Consider the following 6,000-nt stretch of genomic DNA (forward strand, 5'->3'; position numbering starts at 1 on the left):
ACGAGTCCGCTGTTCCTTTAATATAAAATGCATTTTTTTAAAAAAGTTCTCCTTATTTTTTGATATGATTGGAAAACATGAATTCAGTTGAATCAGTTTATTGCAAATTAAGAAATGTAGATTTTTGAAATAATAGAAAAAAGTAAAAATTTACGAAAGAGTTAATGAAAGGCAAAGACATGTGACTGAATGATTTGGTAAATGAGTTTGAATTCCATCATAACATTTCAAAACAGATTGCGTACCCAATTGAATAAAATAAGCATTAATAAATTAAAGAGAAACTATTCAGAAATAATTTATATCATTAAAAAAGTAATTTTTTGCTTCTTAAAAGAATATAAAGATCATTTTTGTAAGTTAATTATTTTGGAAGATACGGACAACAATTTTACTTGGCAAATCATTGCGATTTTGCAATTGCAGACGATTATGCTTACTTTTGCTCCCCATTAAGCTTTCTATTTAAAATCTCTTTCTTAATTTTTTTTATCGTCCTTCTTTTAAAGAAAATGAAATTTTTGGTAATATCAAAGAACCCTGTCCGAAATATTTCTAATAAAATTTTGCAGCTTCGTTTATTAGCGAAGAAAAGCTCCGAATTCAATGCAACTGTTAAAAAAAGTTAATGAAAGAGTTTGAAATTCATACAACGGTTTATTTACCTTTTATTGTTGCCATTCGACGATAAGTTTATTGCAAATTTACGATAAGAAATAAAAGTGTTTCTACGACACATACATTTATATATATATATATATATATATATATATATATATATATATATATATATATATATATATATATATATATATATATATATATATATATATATAGAGAGAGAGAGAGAGAGAGAGAGAGAGAGAGAGAGAGAGAGAAAGAGAGAGATTATATATTCTAACATTTAGGTCCTTTTGACTCATGCGTTTTGTTTTTAGTTATTACTTGAAATACTCTGAGGAACTTTCAGTAAAACTGGTTCTTTAACCTGTTGACATTGTGAGTGGGGAAAGCAACTCTACGGTGCTTATTTCAGGAAGGACATTTTTTTTTTATTCGTTCTGTCCGTAAGATTGAAAGAACAGTTATGAAATAATATGTATGCAGTGAAATCTTCTTTTACAGAACTACCATTCATTGAAAATCTTTTTAAATCGAGCCTTTTCTCAAAAACATTGGATTTTCATTAGAGAAAAAAAATCTGAACATCAAATAAAATTCCTATACATCTATTTAATATTTTTATATAAAAAAAGTATTCATATATAGTGCCGTCAAAAAGTATACATGGATTTGGTTTAAAAGAAGGAATATAGATTACGCAAGAATACAATATATACTTATGGAAGAAAAGAAGACTGTTTACAAAAAGAGCAAACAATAGCTAATGAATCATGGAAGTAATTGGACATAAAAACGAAGTTAAGCTTAATAAAGGAAGTAGAAAATGGTAGTAGAAAACACATAAATACAAAAAAAGAAGTAGAAAACACATAAATACAAATTTTTTTGAATATTAACTTATATTTTTGAGTATAATGAAAACAAATTTGTAAAATTATGCACATGTTTGCGTATTTCTTAAAATAAAATTTTTGGCATTTTAGCTTTTTAAAATTTTATTAAAATATATAGTAGAAAATATATTTTTCAATATGTTATAATATATGATACATTTTTCATACGCAAATTATATGATATTTTTATATTTCAAAGTAAATTTTTGTCTTAGATTATTTTTTTTTAAATTTCTAATTGTATTAGAACTTGTTTTAGAATATATACATCTAGTGCTTACTAAACAAACTTCTAAGTGAGGTACCTATTTGTCCATATTTAAAGACACATTTAGCATTACACATTAGCAAAGACACATTAGCAGTTATATATATATATATTTAGTTTTCTTCAACTCTAAAAAATAAGTATGAATGGCTGTTTTTAGTAAGAATATGGTGAAAAATTATATAAATATTTCTGTAGTCGCAATTTCTCTATATACAATTTTATTCCAAGAAACTTTCAAATTTGATTTATAGAGGTTCGACTATACTAAGTCTGGATAATTTTTGATGTTATTTCTATGTAATAAAATTTTGTATAAATTATACAGAAATATCAAGAGAATCCTATTTTATTTTCACTGCAGGAAGTTATCGAAGAGAAATTATTTAAAAAAAGAAAAAATTCGACCTTGAGATTTCGACTTTTCAAAAACCTCCGATTAAAAAAACAAATTATTTCTATTTGTCTGCCTCACTGTCTACATGTAATAAAAAAAAACTTTGAACTAGAATAAGGGAAATTGATGAACTTTAAATCAAATTTGTAGAATTTTACCACATTTTGAACGAAATCCATACACAGATTGTCAGTCTATACGAGTGCAAGTTAAGACGTTGCTATAAAACGCAGCGAATAAATTATAAAAATTTTTAATAATATAAAATAATAAAGATAATGTAACAGAAAACAAATATATAGTATGCAAAGAAATATAATAAAGAATTTATGATAAAATTTGTACTTAGTTTTAGAATCGAAAATGCAGATATTCACATTCCCAATCTAGTCATCTCGAAAACGCAATAGTTGATATACTCTACAATTTTAGTAATTTGATTGGATACTAAATTTCATTTCATTTTGTTATCTCCTTTATATGACTGTGAATTTACAGACCGACAGACGAACAACCACTTGACAGATAGGATTCAAAATTTGATAAGTATCTATTGCATCAGCATATGGTAAAATACTTCAAATAAAATTACCAAAATGCTGGAAAATCAGATTCTCTTATTTCGTAAAATTCATATGAAATTAGGCAAATTTGCTTGCGTGACAAAATAACGCTTTCAGTTATAAGAATTTTTTTTTCAATTCTTATTTCCTTAAATTATCGTTCGCATTTTTTTTTCAGAAATCGTCAAGTTGAGTTGTTTAAATTAAATCGTGTATGCGACAGTATCTATTTTTAAGATTCTAATAATGTATATCAAATTTTATTCGTATAGCTATTTGTGTTCTCATAGAAAACATCTTAATTCGCTTTCGGATTTACAGATAAAGCAACTTTCTGTATATGGATTTTCATCCAAATTTGCCTTTTCTCTTTTATAATTTCTATACAAGAAAGTAAAAATGCGCATAATATAATGCTTTCTTCCCAATCGCCGAAGATTCTCTTTTGCTCGCCAATAGAGGTAATTCTTCGCCAATTGCGAGAGACCCAACCGCTCCGGAGAGGAAAAACAGGCAAAGAAGGAAGCATACGGGAGAGATCGCTAATCACAAAATCAGCAGTCGGGAGCGCTGCCTTAATCGCTGCACAAACGATCCAATTGAGTTGTCGGCACACGGATAATCGAGTAATAAGGCCTCCCGTTGGCACTTCCCTAATTCACCCCAAAAGGGGTTTTCCATTTAATTAGACAACACCACTCTCCCCCCAACTAATGGGCACCAAAGGTTAAAAGAGTGGGTCCATCTCATGGTTGACGTAATTAACAATACAGCAGCGTTTCGCAACCTTTTGACATTCAGAAGGCTCTTCCAATGATTGCAGCTTCTCAATGAAATTATCGTCCGTCGTTAAATCCGTTTGATGATGTCGAACAAAAGTGCACTTTCTCCACTGCGATTGCGAGATTTTTATAGCAACAGTTGACAGAAATAAAACATTAAAAAGATGTAGAATTATTAGGTAGATTCCTGTAGGAAAATTACCTATTGCAATGATTCTCATCTCATAAGTTCTTTATGGTCTCTAGACCCAAAACTACCCTTCATTCAAAAGTTTATCATATATATATTATGATATCTCTTAATGTTAAATTAAATCCTAATTAATTTCCCAAGTTCTTTCTTAATTCAATTCATATTAACTTCATTCTAAAATATTCTCTTATTTCCGGATCCAATTGCATCTTTTTTATTTAATGAATGCAACAGAAGCTCTGTAAAACTGAGACATCGACAAGTTCCCACACTCCAAGTGAAGGTATAAAAATCTGTTGGTCTAAACACATTCTTTTAAAATATCTCTATAATTCCTTTAAATAACTCTACACGTGTAAAAGAATTCCTATCAAAATCTCAAAGTATATAATCAAGGGGATAAATATTTCATTAGCTTTTTTCCTTTTTCACTCTTGTGCCGCACTGTGAGCGGACGCTAGTTTTGTCCCGCGCTTCTTGCACATAAATGATTCTTCCCGGGATGGAATAAAGCGAAGTTTAAAATTCAAAAGTATCTTTTCTCTATTCGGCCACGACCCTGATTATATATATTGATATACAATATATATATAATGATATTTTAAACTCTTAATTTAGACTAAAGTAAAATATTCTCTTATTTCGTGATCCAATTCCTCTGTAAAAATAATGCGCCATCAGTACTACGTCTCAAATGAAAGTGATCCCTTAGGTGCCCTTGAAAAGGTGTCAAAGGTCACCACGTGCATTGAATTGGCGCCTGGCCAGAAATCCTATGTCATATAAAACTAGTGATCATTTGTTCCGTCCTTTTTCGCTCTTCTTTACTTCTGCTTTTGTACCGCGTTGCGCCTTCTTGTAAAAAATCATGCCTTGTCCAACCTGCTTTATACTTCAACCAAAATAATGTTACACACACACACACACACACACACACACACACACACACACACACACACACACACACACACACACACACACACACACACACACACACACACACACATACACACAATGTAAACACATATTTTTGAGCAGTAGCGTGTCCGAATAGAGAGAAACGACTTTTGAATTTTAAACTTCGCTTTTTCCCTCCCGGGAAGCATCATTTATGTACAAGCAAGTAGCGACGAGGTACGTTAGTTCACGACACAAGAGACGAACAAAAGAGAGAAAAGGTAGACTGAAATATTTTCCCCCAGTGATTTTACACTATGAGATTCTTATAGGGATTCTTTGACACGTGTAGATTTAAGAAAGGGAAATATAGGTACATTTTAAATGAATTGCCTAAGCATGACAGATTTTTATCCTTTCACTTGGAGCGTCTGAAAATGCTGTTTAAAGCATTATTACAGAGCTCGTGTTGTATTAATTAAATATAAAAAGTGGAATTGGATCAGGAAATAAGAGACCATTTTAGAATGAAATTAATATGAGTTGAATTAGGATAAAATTAGGAAATTATTTAAGATTTAAATTAGATTTTAAAACATCGTTACATATATATCTAAGATAACTGGATAGTTTTGTTTGGATTTTAATAAGCTTGGAATACGCTGTAAGAAATGTTAAAATCTATGACGAGTTCGTAAATGGCTCATCTAGCTCAAAGGGGGTGGAAATAGTGGGGGCTTGAAATCTTCCTTTCCCTATAACTTTCTTAATATTGAAGGTAGAAAAATAAATCCTGTCAGCGAAATAAGCGCCTCATTAAAACAAACATAACTGCAATATCTTAGAAGTTAGGGGCTGAAAAGTTATTTTCAAGCCCTCATTTTGACTGTTTCTGACATCAACAATTTATATTCCCATACAGTAACTTACGTGTAAAGGAATTTACATGGAGTTATGTTTATCTGTCTGTTTGTGAATTTGTTAACTGATAAACATTTTAAGCTAGACCGATGAAATTTGGTATGGGGTTTGAACACCAAATGTGTATGTTTCTAGCAAATTCTAAAGTATACCTGCTCAAAGAAAATTTATCTACGTGTATGAACGTGAACTCGATAACTACAAACAGCAAAGAACTAGATGGATAAAATTTGGTGCTCAGTTTGCATGCGAATCCATATGCATTTCAATTCCGATATGCGAATGCATATTCATACCTTAATAGCTGTAGAAGCTGTATTATGAAACTAAGCAAAATTAACATCTTATGAGACATACAAATACTTAAATCTAAAATTTTTTTAACACATTCCAAGGCTAATATTCTAACTTTTTTATTAGGCTAAAATTCTTCATCTAATTCATTCATTTACATAAAATAAT

The sequence above is a fragment of the Argiope bruennichi genome, chromosome 6 (genome assembly GCF_947563725.1).
Source record: "Argiope bruennichi chromosome 6, qqArgBrue1.1, whole genome shotgun sequence".
NCBI classification, from domain to species: domain Eukaryota; kingdom Metazoa; phylum Arthropoda; class Arachnida; order Araneae; family Araneidae; genus Argiope; species Argiope bruennichi.